Source organism: Arachis hypogaea, chromosome 9, assembly GCF_003086295.3.
Source record: "Arachis hypogaea cultivar Tifrunner chromosome 9, arahy.Tifrunner.gnm2.J5K5, whole genome shotgun sequence".
In the NCBI taxonomy this organism is placed as follows: Eukaryota; Viridiplantae; Streptophyta; class Magnoliopsida; order Fabales; family Fabaceae; genus Arachis; species Arachis hypogaea.
In genome coordinates, this window is record NC_092044.1 from 11,770,035 (window position 1) to 11,786,685 (window position 16,651).

The 16,651-nt window shown below is 41.6% G+C and overlaps 1 non-coding gene across 1 annotated transcript; it reads right to left on the bottom strand.

Moving 5' to 3' along the window:
* Window positions 1–16,058: 16,058 nt before the first annotated feature.
* LOC112713312 (small nucleolar RNA R71) lies at window positions 16,059–16,166 on the bottom strand. The gene has a single exon (XR_003158286.1). It is a non-coding gene; the product is annotated as a small nucleolar RNA R71 (small nucleolar RNA).
* Window positions 16,167–16,651: the final 485 nt, after the last annotated feature.

A 16,651-nucleotide genomic window follows, 5' to 3' on the forward strand; every position in this document is an offset into this window, starting at 1 on the left:
CTGGAGAAGTCAAACCAACCCGGATATGCCTCCAACTTGCTGATGGCTCCATTAAATACCCATCAGGCATAATTGAGGACATGATTGTCAAGGTTGGGCCATTTGCCTTTCCCACTGACTTTGTAGTGCTGGAAATGGAGGAGCACAAGAGTGCAACTCTCATTCTAGGAAGACCCTTCCTAGCAACTGGACGAACTCTCATTGATGTACAAAAAGGGGAAGTAACCTTGAGGGTCAATGAGGATGAGTTCAAGTTGAATGCTGTGAAAGCTATGCAGCATCCAGACACACCAATTGACTGCATGGGCGCTGACATCATTGACTCTCTGGTAGAAGAGATCAATATGGCTGAGAGCCTAGAATCAGAGCTTGAGGACATCTTCAAGGATGCCCAACCTGATCAAGAAGAACTAGAGGAGGCAAAGGAATTTTCGAAAATTCCTCAGGAGGAGGACAAGCCTCCCAAGCCTGAACTCAAACCATTACCATCATCCTTGAAATATGCATTTCTGGGAGAGGGTGACACTTTTCCAGTGATTATAAGCTCTGCTTTAAATTCACAGGAAGAGGAAGCACTGATTCAAGTGCTAAGGACACACAAGACAGCTCTTGGGTGGTCCATAAGTGATCTTAAGGGTATTAGCCCAGCTAGATGCATGCACAAGATCCTATTGGAGGATAATGCCAAACCAGTGGTCCAACCACAGAGAAGGCTAAATCCTGCCATGAAGGAGGTGGTGCAGAAAGAGGTCACTAAATTACTAGAGGCTGGGATAATTTATCCTATTTCTGATAGCCCCTGGGTGAGCCCTGTCCAAGTTGTTCCCAAAAAGGGAGGCATGACAGTGGTTCATAATGAAAAAAATGAACTGGTTCCTACTAGGACAGTCACAGGGTGGCGCATGTGTATTGACTACAGAAGGCTCAATACAGCCACCAGAAAGGATCATTTTCCTTTACCATTCATAGACCAAATGCTAGAAAGACTAGCTGGCCATGATTATTACTGCTTTTTGGATGGCTATTCAGGCTACAACCAAATTGCAGTAGACCCTCAGGACCAAGAGAAAACAGCATTCACTTGCCCCTCAGGCGTGTTTGCCTATAGGAGGATGCCTTTTGGTCTGTGCAATGCACCTGCAACCTTTCAGAGATGCATGCTCTCTATCTTCTCAGATATGGTAGAGAAATTTCTGGAAGTCTTCATGGATGACTTTTCAGTATATGGAGACTCATTTAGCTCCTGTCTTAATCACCTAGCACTTGTCTTGAAAAGATGCCAAGAGACTAACCTGGTTTTAAACTGGGAGAAATGTCACTTTATGGTGACTGAAGGAATTGTCCTTGGGCACAAAATTTCAAGCAAGGGAATAGAGGTGGATAAGGCAAAGGTAGAGGTAATTGAAAAATTACCACCACCTGCCAATGTTAAGGCAATCAGAAGCTTTCTGGGGCATGCAGGATTTTACAGAAGGTTTATAAAGGATTTTTCGAAAATTGCAAAACCTCTGAGTAATCTGTTAGCTGCTGACACACCATTTGTGTTTGACACACAGTGTCTGCAGGCGTTTGAGACCCTGAAAGCTAAGCTGGTCACAGCACCAGTCATCTCTGCACCAGACTGGACATTGCCATTTGAACTAATGTGTGATGCCAGTGACCATGCCATTGGTGCAGTGTTGGGACAGAGGCATAACAAGCTTCTGCACGTCATTTACTATGCCAGCCGTGTTCTAAATGACGCACAGAAGAACTACACAACAACAGAAAAAGAGTTACTTGCAGTGGTCTATGCCATTGACAAGTTTAGATCCTATCTCGTGGGATCCAAAGTGGTTGTGTACACTGACCATGCTGCTCTTAAATATCTACTCACAAAGCAGGATTCAAAACCCAGGCTCATTAGATGGGTGTTGCTTCTGCAAGAGTTTGATATAGAAATAAGAGACAGAAAAGGGACAGAGAACCAAGTAGCAGATCATCTGTCCCGAATAGAACCAGTAGCTGGGGCGTCCCTCCCTTCTACTGAGATCTCAGAGACTTTCCCAGATGAGCAACTATTTGCCATTCAGGAAGCTCCATGGTTTGCAGATATTGCAAATTTTAAAGCCGTGAGGTTCATACCCAAGGAGTACAGCTATATGCAGAGAAAGAAATTAATTTCAGATGCCAAGTACTACCTCTGGGATGAACCATATCTCTTTAAGAGATGTGCTGACGGAGTGATCCGCAGGTGTGTACCCAGAGAAGAAGCACAAAGGATCCTATGGCACTGCCATGGATCACAGTATGGAGGACATTTTGGAAGTGAGCGAACAGCCACTAAAGTCCTCCAATGTGGCTTCTACTGGCCTACTCTCTATAAAGATTCCCGAGAGTTTGTGCGTAACTGTGACAGTTGCCAAAGAGCTGGTAACCTGCCTCATGGATATGCCATGCCTCAACAAGGGATATTAGAGATAGAGTTGTTTGATGTATGGGGAATTGACTTCATGGGGCCATTCCCACCATCATACTCAAACACTTACATTCTGGTGGCAGTGGACTATGTATCTAAGTGGGTAGAAGCGATTGCTACACCCACCAATGATACTAAGACCGTACTGAAATTCCTCCAGAAAAACATTTTCAGCAGATTTGGCGTTCCCAGAGTACTAATCAGTGATGGGGGCACTCATTTCTGCAATAAACAGCTATACCTTGCTATGGTTAGATATGGAATTAGCCACAAAGTGGCAACTCCGTATCATCCACAGACAAATGGGCAAGCTGAGGTCTCTAACAGAGAGCTAAAGAGAATCCTGGAACGGACTGTGATGGCCCGAAGAAAGGATTGGGCAAAGAGCTTGGATGATGCTCTGTGGGCATACAGAACAGCATTCAAGACTCCTATAGGAACCTCCCCATACCAACTGGTATATGGGAAGGCTTGCCATTTGCCTGTGGAACTGGAACATAAAGCCTACTGGGCAACCAGATTCCTAAACATGGATGCACAGTTAGCGGGTGAAAAAAGACTGCTCCAGCTAAATGAGCTAGAGGAGTTCAGACTCAATGCCTTTGAAAATGCAAAAATTTATAAGGAAAAGGCAAAGAAATGGCATGACAAGAAATTGTCAACCAGAGTCTTTGAGCCAGGACAAAAAGTTCTGCTCTTCAACTCTAGGCTCAAACTGTTTCCAGGAAAACTCAAATCCCGTTGGAGGGGTCCGTATGTGATTACAGGAGTGTCACCATATGGATATGTTGAGCTTCAGGATATTGATTCTGATAAGAAGTTCATTGTTAATGGACAGAGAATCAAGCATTATCTTGAAGGGAATTTTGAGCAGGAATGCTCAGAACTGAGACTTGAGTGATTCTCAGTGAAAGTCCAGCTAAAGACAGTAAAGAAGCGCTTGCTGGGAGGCAACCCAGTCATTAGTAGGTTGTATGATTAGTTCTTACAGAGGCAAATATCAAAAGTGAAGGAATTCACAGAGTTACAGAAGGATTCAGCTCAAAAAGCAGAGAAAATGAGCTTACTGGCGAAAAAATGCCAGTAAGGGGCATTTTGGGCGTTAAACGCCAGAATGGGTACCATTCTGGGCGTTTAACGCCAGGAATGGTGCCATTTTGGGCGTTAAACACCAGAATGGGCACCATTCTGGGCGTTTAACGCCAGGTGTGCAGCATCACTGGGCGTTCAGAAAAACGCCCAGTGAGGAAGGCTTTCTGGCGTTTAACGCCAGCCAGGGTACCTGGCTGGGCGTTAAACGCCCAAAAGGGGTGCCAAGTGGGCGTTAAACGCCAGAATGGGTGCCATTCTGGGCGTTTAACGCCAGAAAGGTGGGGGGGACCACACTTTTGTTTTCAACTCAATTTTTTTCAAACTCTCCTCTTTTTACCCATACTCTTCTACATAAATGCACTTCAACCTTTCATCATTCACTTTCAAATCTTCACAAATCAAAACCATTCTTCAAATCTATTTCAAAATAATCCCAAATCTTCTTCAAAAACTCACCCTTTTCTCAAATTCTTTCCATATCTTTTCAAATTTCCTTTCAAATCTCTCTTTTGTTTTCGAATTTCTCCTCCCCCCACTCTATAAATGCACGTTTCTCACCCCTCCTTCCTCACACCATTCGAATTTCCTCTTCCTCTCTCTCTCTCTTCTCTTCTTTCTTTTCTTTTTGCTTGAGGACAAGCAAAACCTCTAAGTTTGGTGTGCTTTTCCGTGATCACTAAGCCAAGATTTATCAAGATCATGGCTCCCAAGGGAAAACAAACCAACTCAAGAGGAAAGAAAGAGACTAATCCAAAGAATCTTTGGAATCAAGAGAAGTTCTTAACCAAAGAACATGAAGACCATGATCAAAATAATGGGTCTGAGGTCAGTGATCCCGGAAGTTAAATTTGATCTGAAAGAAGATGAATATCCGGAGATCCAAGAGCAAATTCGAAACAGAGGTTGGGAAGTTCTGACCAATCCTGAGACAAAGGTTGGAAGGAACATGGTTCAGGAATTCTACTCTAATCTGTGGCTGACAGATAAGCAGAGAATGACTGGAACTGCTTACCATACCTACAGAACCATGGTCAGAGGGAAAGTTATGTACTTTCATCTGGACAAAATAAGAGAAATCTTCAAACTACCTCAACTACAAGATGATCCCGACTCCTTCAATAGGAGGATGGTGAGAGTAGATAAAGGGTTGGATCAAGTTCTAGAGGACATTTGCCTCCCTGGGACTAAGTGGATAACCAATTCAAAGGGTGTCCCAAACCAACTCAAGAGGGGAGACCTCAAGCCAATTGCAAGAGGTTGGCTAGACTTTATTGGGCGTTCCATATTGCCCACTAGCAACCGTTCTGAGGTCACCATCAAGAGAGCAGTGATGATTCATTGCATTATGCTTGGAAAAGAAGTGGAGGTTCATCATGTGATTGCTTGTGAGATCTACACAATTGCAAATAAGAATTCCACTGAAGCCAAATTGGCCTACCCAAGCTTGATTTCCTTGCTCTGTAAAGAGGCTGGGGTGAAGATGGGAGTAGATGAGTTCATACCCATTGAACACCCAATCACCAAGAAGTCAATGGAAGGACAAGTGCAAGACAACTCCATCAAGAGGAGGGCGCAGGAATTCCTCCCTGAATTCCCAAGAATTGACTACTGGTCCAGCCTAGAAGCATCTATTAACAAGCTGCAAGAGACTATGGAGCAACTGAAGGAAGAACAGCAGAATCAGAACTGCATGCTCTGCAAATTGCTGAAGGAGCAAGAGAAGCAGGGGCGTGAAATCCAAGAACTGAAACGCCAAAAGTTCTCCTCTCAAGCTGAGGGAGCATCTACTTCTCAAAATCAAGGTTGTTGAGTCCTAACTCTGTGAAAACCTCTATCATTAGGAGCCTCTGTTTTTCGTTTTTTTTTATTTATTTCCTTGAGTTTTGTTTTTATTTTTCGTTTTTCTAGTCTCATTCTATATCTATTTTTGAGTCTTGTTTTAATTCATAATTAATAAAATTAAAGTTTATGCCTTAAAGTTATGAATGTCCTATGAATCCATCACCTCTCTTAAATGAAAAATGCTTTAACCACAAAAGAACAAGAAGTACAGGATTTCGAAACTTATCTCTGAAACTAGTTGAATTAGCTTGATGTGGTGACAATACTTTTTGTTTTCTGAATGAATGCTTGAACAGTGCATATGTCTCTTGAATTTGTTGTTTTTAAGAATGTTAAAATTGTTGGCTCTTGAAAGAATGAGGAGAAAGAGAACTGTTATTGAGGATCTGAAAAATCATCAAATTGATTCTTGAAGCAAGAAAAAGCAATATTCAAAAAAAAAAAAAATTTTCGAGAAAAAAAGAGAGAAAGAAAAGAGAAGAAAAAAAAATGAAGTTGTGATCCAAGGCAACAAGAGTGTGCTTAAGAACCCTGGACACCTCTAATTGGGGACTTTAGCAAAGCTGAGTCACAATCAAAAAAGGTTCACCCAATTATGTGTCTGTGGCATGTATGTATCCGGTGGTAATACTGGAAGACAGAGTGCTTTGGGCCACAGCCAAGACTCATATACTAGCTATGTTCAAGAATCATTATACTTAACTAGGAGAATCAATAACATTATCTGAGTTCTGAGTTCTCATAGATGCCAATCATTCTGAACTTCAAAAGATAGAGTGAGATGCCAAAACTGTTCGGAGGCAAAAAGCTACTAGTCCCGCTCATCTAATTGGAGCTATGTTTCCTTGATATTTTGGAGTCTATAGTATATTCTCTTCTTTTTATCCTCTTTTGATTTTCAGTTGCTTGGGGACAAGCAACAATTTAAGTTTGGTGTTGTGATGAGCGGATAATTTGTATACTTTTTGGCATTGTTTTTGGTATGTTTTTGATATGATCTAGTTAGTTTTTAGTATATTTTTATTAGTTTTTAGTTAAAATTCACTTTTCTGGACTTTACTATGAGTTTGTGTGTTTTTCTGTGATTTCAGGTATTTTCTGACTGAAATTGAAGGTTCTGAGCAAAAATCTGATCCAGAGACTGAAAAGGACTGCAGATGCTGTTGGATTCTGACCTCCCTGCACTCGAAGTGGATTTTCTGGAGCTACAGAAGCCCAATTGGCGCGCTCTCAACGGCATTGGAAAGTAGACATCCAGGGCTTTCCAGCAATATATAATAGTCCATACTTTGTCCAAGATTTGATGGCCCAAACCCGCGTTGCAATCCGGCCTCAGAAATTCCAGCGTTAAACGCCGGAACAGGAATAAAAGTTGGAGTTAAACGCCCAAACTGGCATGAGAACTGGCGTTTAACTCCAGAAAAGGTCTCTACACGAATTTCCTTCATTGCTCAGCCCAAGCACACACCAAGTGGGCCCGGAAGTGGATTTTTCTGTCATTTACTCATTTCTGTAAACCTTAGGATACTAGTTTACTACTTATAGGACCTTTTGACATTGTAATCAGTACCGAATGCGACCTTATGACATTGTACACGTTTTCCACAGTATGAGTCTCTAAACCCCATGGTTGGGGGTGAGGAGCTCTGCTGTGTCTTGATGGATTAATGCAATTACTACTGTTTCTTATTCAATCATGCTTGCTTCCATTCTAAGATGATACTTGTTCTTAATCCTGATGAATGTGATGATCCGTGACAATCATCATCATTCTCAACCATGAACGTGTGATTGACAACCACCTCCGTTCTACCTTAGATTAAGTAGTTATCTCTTGGGTTCTTTAATCGAAATCTTCGTGTTATAGGCAGGACCTGATGGCAGCATTCAAGAGAATCCGGAAGGTCTAAACCTTGTCTGTGGTATTCTGAGTAGGATTCAATGATTGAATGGTTGTGATGTGCTTCAAACCTGTAACCTACTGGGCGTTAGTGACAGACGCAAAAGAATCACTGGATTCTATTCCAGTAGGGGAGGGAACCATACCGGTGATTGGCCGCACTGTGACAGAGTGCCTGGGCATTAGCTTTCACTGCGAGGATGGGAGGTAGCTGCTGACAACAGTGAGACCCTACACGAGCTTGCCATGGAAGGAGACTTGCGTGACTGAAGAAGAAGACGGAAGGAAAGCAGAGATTCAGAAGATGGAGCATCTCCAAACCTCAACCTATTCTCCATTACTGCAAAACAAGTAACCATTTCATGTTCTTTTGCTTTTCACAATCAATCCTGATAATTTCTGATATCCTGACTAAGATTTACAAGATAACCATAGCTTGCTTCAAGCCGACAATCTCCGTGGGATCGACCCTTGCTCACGCAAGGTATTACTTGGACGACCCAGTGCACTTGCTGGTTAGTTGTGCGGGATTGCAAAAGTGTTATTGCAATTTCGTGCACCAGCCGTCACAGCTTTCCTTTTATTTTATTGCTTTCGATTATCTGGGCCGTCATGGCCATTCTGGTTTACCATTTTTATGGTATTTACCGCCTTGTTACTTGCTTGTTTTAAGCTTAGGTCCCTTTGGTTCTTGGGGAGATCAGTCCTGAGCTTCCGTTAGGTCGACCGTTTGTCATTAGTGCCATTATGTCGTTTTGTTGTAAATCTTGCAAAGAACAAAGTTTATTATATATATATGCATATGTGGAACTTTTAAAACAAAGGGGTAACGCGATATATATATATATATATATATATATATATATATATATATATATATATATATATATATATATATAAGTAAAATTAAAGGAACTAAAGCGGATGTGGTCGTGCCGCCAGGCCGTCAGGTCACTTCCCTCTATGAGTAGAATCTTTTTAGGTTTGCCATGTTCCACGTTTTTGGCACCTCGCTTCCATCTAATTTCTCTAGCTTGTATGCGCCTTTGCCGAGGACTTCTTTTACTCTGTAAGGTCCTTCCCAATTTGCAGCCAACTTGCCTTCTCCTGGGGTTTGTAGTCTTATGTCGTTACATCATAAGACTAGGTCGCCTTCCCCGAGGCTTCTCTTCAACACTTTACCGTTGTATCTTAAGGTTATTCTTTATTTGATTGTGCTCTCTGTCAAGTGTGCCATCTGTCTTGTTTCGTCAACTAGGTCTTTCTCAACTGCCTCGCTTCCTCCTCCGAGAAGTAACCTCGGACTCAGCTCCCCTATTTCGACTGGGATGACTGCGTTGACCCCGTATGTGAGTCGGAAGGGGGTTTCACCGGTAGATGATTGGGGGGAGGTTATGTAAGGCCAGAAGACTGAGGCTAGTTCGTTGCCCATGAGCCCTTCTTTCCTTCAAGTCGTTTCTTTAGCCCTTTCAAGTTGACATTGTTGGCTGCTTCCACTTTCCCGTTGCTTTGAGGGTGCTCTACGGAGGAGAACCTTTGCTTGATGCCTAGTCCCGAGAGGAACTCTCTGAACTTTTTGTCGGTGAATTGCGTCCCATTATCCGATATGACGGACTTTGGAATTCTGAACCTAGTGATGACTTGCCTCCACAAAAACTTTTGATAGTTTGCTGCAGATATGCTGGCTAGCGATTCTGCTTCCACCCACTTGGTGTAGTAGTCTACGACTACTATCAAATATTTTACTTGTCCTGGCCCAAGTGGAAATGGCCCCAAGAGGTCGACTCCCCATTGAGCAAAAGGTCGGGATGCCATCATCGAGCTGAGTTCCTCGGGTGGGGCTTTGTGGAAGTTGACATTTTCTTGGCATTTCCTGCACTTCCTGATGAACTCTTGAGCGTCTGATATTAAGGTGGGCCAGTAATACTCTGCTCGAATGATCTTCCTTGCCAAAGACCTTCCTCCAATATGGTGACCACAACACCCCTTATGGACTTCGCTCAAGACGTAGTCCGTTTGGTCGGGGCGCAGGCATTTAAGCAAATGTTGGTGGAGTCCCCGCTTATACAATTGCCCTTGTATAATCACATATTTGGGAGCTTCTCTCCTGATGGCTTGTGCTTCCTTCTCGTTTTGAGGTGTTTCGCCTTTCTCCATATATCAGAGGATAGGGTCTATCCAAGAAGGGGAGCTTGGTGCGTGGGTTGCACATAGAATGATTGCTGGCTCAGTTGCTAGCCCTTGGATTAGCGATATGTTTCCTTCTCCAGGTTTGGTGCTTGCTAACTTGGAGAGGAGGTCTGCTCGGGAGTTTCTTTCCCTATGAACATGCTGGATTATGACTTCATCAAACTTTTTGCATAGCTCTTTTACCTTCTCTAGGTATTTCTGTAGTAATGTATCCCTGGCCTGGTAGCTACCGTTTATCTGGGATGTGACGATCTGGGAATCACTATTTACCTCAATCCTTGACGCTCCGACTTCTTTGGCTAGGATTAGCCCTCCTATCAATGCCTTGTATTCCGCCTGGTTGTTGGAGACTGGAAAGTCGAACCTGATCGACTGCTCGTAAGCTATTCCCGCTGACTTTTCTAGGATGATACCAGCCCCTTCGAACGCTTGGTTGGAAGCTTCGTCAACGTGGAGTTTCCACTGTGTGATCAGTATGTCGGGTGCTTCTCCTGTGACCTCTACTAAGAAATCCGCCATTGCCTGGGCCTTGATTTCCTGCCTGGGCTCATACTGCAAGTTATATTGGGATAGTTCTACTGCCCATGCCATCATTCTCCCCGCGAGGTCAGGTTTCTGGAGGACTTACCGAATCCCTTGGTCGGTTCTTAGGATGATCCTATACCCTTGGAAGTATTGTTTGAGCCTTCTCGACGAGGCTAGCAAGGCATAGGCTGATTTTTCCAGCTTGGTGTATCTTAGCTCTGCTCTTTGGAGCACTTTATTGACGAAGTACACTGGGCGCTGAGTCTTGTCTTCTTCTCGGACAAGGAGTGCTGCCATGGCTTGTGTGGTCACTGCCAGGTACAGGTAGAGGGGTTCTCGTTCTTTGGGCTTGCTGAGTATGGGTGGTTCTGAGAGTACCTTTTTGAAATGGATGAATACTTCTTCGCATGCCGGGGTCCATTCGAAGGTGATTCCTTTCCTCATTAGATTAAAAAATAGGAGAGCCTTCTCTACCGAGGCTCCGAGGAACCGGGATAGAGCCGTAAGTTTCTCAGTTAGTCGCTGCACGTCTTTGACACATCCTGGGCTTGTCATTTTGAGGACGGCTTTGCACTTGTCCGGGTTATCCTCTACCCCCCTTTGTGTTATGGTGGACGAAATTGTGATACAAGAGTTCCAGGCACTGTTAGAGAAGCTTTTTCTTTCCACAACTCCGTTCAACTTAACCAGCAAGTGTACTGGGTCATCCAAGTAATACCTTACGTGAGTAAGGGTCGATCCCACAGAGATTGTTGGTATGAAGCAAGCTATGGTCACCTTGTAAATCTCAGTTAGGCAGATTAAATTGGTTTATGGTGAGTTCGAAAATTAATAAATAAATAGAAAATAAAAAGGGATAAAAATACTTATGTAAAGCAATAGTGGGAATTTCAGATAAGTGTGTGAAGATGCTGTGCTCCTCTCGTATCTCTATTTTCTTATTACATTCATCCAATCCTTCCTACTCTTTTCCATGGCAAGCTGTATGTAGGGCATCACCGTTGTCAATGGCTACATCCCATCCTCTCAGTGAAAACGTTCCTATGCTCTGTCACAGCACGGCTAATCATCTGTCGGTTCTCAATCAGGTTGGAATAGAATCCCTTGATTCTTTTGCGCTTGTCATCACGCCCAGCCTTCAGGAGTTTGAAGCTCGTCACAGTCATTCAATCCCAGAATCCTACTCGGAATACCATAGACAAGGTTTAGACTTTTCGGATCCTCATGAATGCCACCATCTATCTAGCTTATACCACGAAGATTCTGTTGGGGGAATCTAAGAGATATGCGCCCGGCCTAGAGTAGAACGGAAGTGGTTGTCAGTCACGCGCGTTCATAGGTGAGAATGATGATGAGTGTCACGGATCATCACATTCATCAAAGTCAAGTGTAACGTATATCTTGGAATAAGAATAGAAGAGAATTGAATAGAAAGTAATAATAATTGTATTGAAACTTGAGGTACAACAGAGCTCCACACCCTTAATCTATGGTGTGCAGAAACTCCACTGTTGAAAATACATAAGTAAAAGGTTCAGGCATGGCCGAATGGCCAGCCCCCTAAAACGTGATCAATAGCCTCTTAAGATGAAGAATAATACAAAACTGAGACCAAAGATGTAACGTGGTCAAAAGACGACTAATACACTAGTAAAAAGTCTTATTTATACTAAACTAGCTACTAGGGTTTACATGAGTAAGTAATTGATGCATAAATTCACTTCCGGGGCCCACTTGGTGTATGTTTGGGCTGATCTTGATCTATCCACGAGCTGAGGCTTTTCTTGGAGTTGAACGCCAAGTTATAACGTGTTTTGGGCGTTCAACTCCGGATCATGACGTGTTTCTGGCGTTTAACTCCAGACAGCAGCATGTACTTGGCGTTCAACGCCAAGTTGCGTCATTAATTTCCGAATAAAGTATGAACTATTATATATTGCTGGAAAGCTCTGGATGTCTACTTTCCAACGCCGTTGAGAGCGTGCCATTTGGAGTTCTGTAGCTCCAGAAAATCCATTTCGAGTGCAGGGAGGTCAGATTCCAACAGCATCAGCAGTCATTTTGTCAGCCTTTTTCAGAGTTTTGCTCAAATCCCTCAATTTCAGCCAGAAATTACCTGAAATCATAGAAAAACACACAAACTCATAGTAAAGTCCAAAAATGTGAATTTAACATAAAAAATAATGAAAACATCCCTAAAAGTAGCTTGAACTTACTAAAAACTACCTAAAAACAATGCCAAAAAGCGTATAAATTATCCGCTCATCACAACACCAAACTTAAATTGTTGCTTGTCCCCAAGCAACTGAAAATCAATTAGGATAAAAAGAAGAGAATATACTATAAATTTCAGAATATCAATGAATATTAATTATAATTAGATGAGCGGGATGATGAGCGGATAATTTGTATACTTTTTGGCATTGTTTTTAGTATGTTTTTGGTATGATATAGTTAGTTTTTAGTATATTTTTATTAGTTTTTAGTTAAAATTCACTTTTCTGGACTTTACTATGAGTTTGTGTATTTTTCTGTGATTTCAGGTATTTTCTGGCTGAAATTGAGGGACCTGAGCAAAAATCTGATTCAGAGACCAAAAAGGACTGCAGATGCTGTTGGATTCTGACCTCCCTGCATTCAAAGTGGATTTTCTGGAGCTACAGAAGCCCAATTGGCGCGCTCTCAACGGCGTTGGAAAGTAGACATCCTGGGCTTTCCAGCAATATATGATAGTCCATACTTTGCCCAAGATTTGATGGCCCAAACCGGAGTTCAAAGTCACCCTCAGAAATCCCAGCGTTAAACGCTGGAACTGGCACCTAAATGGGAGTTAAACGCCCAAACTGGCATAAAAGCTGGCGTTTAACTCCAAGAAGAGTCTCTACACGAAAATGCTTCATTGCTCAGCCCAAGCACACACCAAGTGGGCCCGGAAGTGGATTTTTATGTCATTTACTCATCTTTGTAAACCCTAGGCTACTAGTTTTCTATAAGTAGGACCTTTCACTATTGTATTTTCATCTTGGTTATTCTGGTTCCCTCTCTGGGGCCGAAACCAATGATCACTTTTGTTCTTATGTATTTTCAACGGTGGAGTTTCTACACACCATAGATTAAGGTGTGGAGCTCTGCTGTACCTCGAGTATTAATGCAATTACTATTGTTCTTCTATTCAATTCCGCTTGTTCTTGTTCTAAGATATCACTTGTTCTTCAACTTGATGAATGTGATGATCCGTGACACTCATCATCATTCTCACTTATGAACAGAGTGACTGACAACCACTTCTGTTCAACAAGCAACCAAGGCTCTAGTGAATATCTCTTGGATTCTTTAACCGGAGTCTTCGTGGTATAGGCAAGAACTGATGGCAGCATTCAAGAGAATCCGGAAGGTCTAACCTTGTCTGTGGTATTCTGAGTAGGATTCAATGACTGAATGACTGTGACGTGCTTCAAACTCCTGAGGGCAGGGCGTTAGTGACAGACGCAAAAGAATCACTGGATTCTATTCCGGCCTGATTGAGAACCGACAGATGAATTCCGCTATGCTGTGACAGAGCATATGCAATCGCTTTCACTGAGAGGATGGGAGGTAGCCACTGACAACGGTGAAACCCTTGCTTAAGCTTGCCATGGAAAGGAATAAGAAGGATTGGATGAAGACAGTAGGAAAGCAGAGAGACGGAAGGGAAGGCATCTTCATGCGCTTATCTGAAGTTCCTACCAATGAATTACATAAGTATCTCTATCTTTACCTTTGTGTTATTTTCGTTCATCACCATTACCATTTGAGTTTGCCTGACTAAGATTTACAAGATGACCATAGCTTGCTTCAATACTAACAATCTCCGTGGGATCGACCCTTACTCGCGTAAGGTTTATTACTTGGACGACCCAGTGCACTTGCTGGTTAGTTGTGCGAAGTTGTGTAATGCCATGGTATTGAGCCACCAAGTTTTTGGGGTTCATGACCGGGGATTATGAGAGTTGTGAAAAAGTAGTGTTCACAATTTCGCGCACCAAGTTTTTGGCGCCGTTGCCGGGGATTGTTCAGTTTGGACAACTGACGGTTCATCTTGTTGCTTAGATTAGGTATTTTTTTCTTCAGAGTTCTTAAGAATGAATTCTAGTGTTTCAATGTGATGTTCTTATCATCACCAAAGCTGATTGATCTTCATCAATTTAGTTCTTGAATGCAATGTCCTGCTGAAGCTTGGCCGGCCATGTCTAATTTCTTTAGACTAAAGCTTTAGACTAACATTGCATGATTCCTGAAATTCTCATTAAGAATTTTGATACCTTTTTCCATTTAATTTTTGAAAAACACAAAAAAAATTTACAAAATCATAAAATCCAAAAAATATTTCTAGTTTGAGTTTAGTGTCTCATTTTAAGTTTGGTGTCAATTGCATGCATTCATTCATATGTTTTAAGGATCTTCAAGTAATTCTTGATGATTTCTTACTCTGATCTTTGAATTCTTTTGACTTGAGTGTTTATGTGTCTCATATAGTGTCAGTAGTATACAAACTGCTAAGTTTGGTGTCTTGCATGCATTGTTATTTGATTTTAGTGCATTTTGATTATTATTAAAAATCCAAAAATATTTTTTCTTTGTGTCTTCTCAAGTCAATAATACAGAGAATTGAAGATTCAGAACATACAGCAGAGGAATTGCACAGAAAAAGCTGGGCATTCAAAACGCCCAGTGAAGAAGGACAGACTGGCGTTTAAACGCCAGCCAGGGTGCCTGGTTGGGCGTTTAACGCCCAAAAAGGTAGTGCATTGGGCGTTAAACGCCAGAATGTGCACCATTCTGGGCGTTTAACGCCAGGATGGCACAAGGGGGAGGATTTTGTTTTCAAATCAATTTTTTTTCAAGTTTTCAAAGTTTTTCAAAATCAAATCTTTTTCAAATCAAATCTTTTCAATCAAATGTTTTCAAAATCAATTTCTTTCCTCTTTCAAAGATACTTACTAACAATTAATGATTTGATTGAACATTTTAAGTATGTTGCCTTTTCTGTTGAGAAAGGTTTAATGTTTGAATCATATCTTTTCTTGTTAGGCAAGTCATTAATTTTTTTTAAAAAAAATTGTTTTCAAATCATATCTTTTCAATCATATCTTTTTAAAAACCATAACTTTTCAATCAAATCTTTTTAATCACATCTTTTTCAAAATAGTTTTCAATCAAATCTTTTTGATTTCTAATTTCAAAATCTTTTTCAAAAATCACTTGATTTCTTTTCCACTTTTAATTTTCGAAAATCAATTAAAGTTTTTCAAAAATATTTTCAAAATCTTTTACTTAATTACTTCCCTTCTTCTCACATCCTTCTATTATTGGAGTACCACTCCTTCTCAATGCACAATTCGAACTCCATCTAATTAAGTTCGAATTCTTCTCCTTCTGTCTTCTATTTTTCTTTTCTTCTGACACCTCAAGGAATCTCTATACTGTGACATAGAGGATTCCATATTTTCTTGTTTTCTTCTCTTTCATATGAGCAGGAATAAGGACAAAGGCATTCTTGTTGAAGCTGATCCTGAACCTGAAAGGACCTTGAAACGAAAGCTAAGAGAAGCTAAGGCACAACTCTTTGTAGAGGACCTAAACGAATTCTTCAAGGAAGAAGAACACATGGCAGCCGAAAACAACAACAATGCCAACAATGCAAGGAAGGTGCTGGGTGACTTTGCTGTACCTACTCCCGACTTTTATGGGAGAAGCATCTCTATCCCTGCCATTAGAGCAAACAACTTTGAGCTTAAGCCTCAACTAGTTTCTCTAATGCAACAGAATTGCAAGTTCCATGGACTTCCATTGGAAGATCCTCATCAGTTTTTAGCTGAGTTCTTGCAAATCTGTGACACTGTCAAGACTAATGGGGTAGACCCTGAGGTCTATAGACTTATGCTATTCCCTTTTGCTGTAAGAGACAGAGCTAGGACATGGTTGGACTCACAACCTAAAGAAAGCCTGGACTCTTGGGAAAAGCTAGTCAATGCCTTCTTGGCAAAGTTCTTTCCACCTCAAAAATTGAGTAAGCTTAGAGTGGAAGTCCAAACCTTCAGACAGAAGGAAGGAGAATCCCTCTATGAAGCTTGGGAAAGATACAAACAATTAATCAGAAAGTGTCCCTCTGATATGCTTTCTGAATGGAGCATCATAGGTATTTTCTATGATGGTCTCTCTGAACTGTCCAAGATGTCTTTGGATAGCTCTGCTGGAGGATCTCTTCATCTGAAGAAGACGCCTACTGAGGCTCAAGAACTGATTGAAATGGTTGCAAATAACCAATTCATGTACACTTCTGAAAGAAATCCTGTGAACAATGGGACTAGTCAGAAGAAAGGAGTTCTTGAGATTGACACTCTGAATGCCATATTGGCTCAGAACAAAATATTGACTCAACAAGTCAATATGATTTCTCAAAGACTGTCTGGAATGCAAAATGCACCAAGCAGTACTAAGGAAGCTTCATCTGAAGAAGAAGCTTATGATCCTGAGAACCCTTCAATGGAAGAGGTGAATTACTTAGGAGAACCATATGGAAACACCTATAATTCTTCATGGAGAAATCACCAAAATTTCTCATGGAAGAATCAACAGAGACCTCAACAAGGTTTCAATAATAA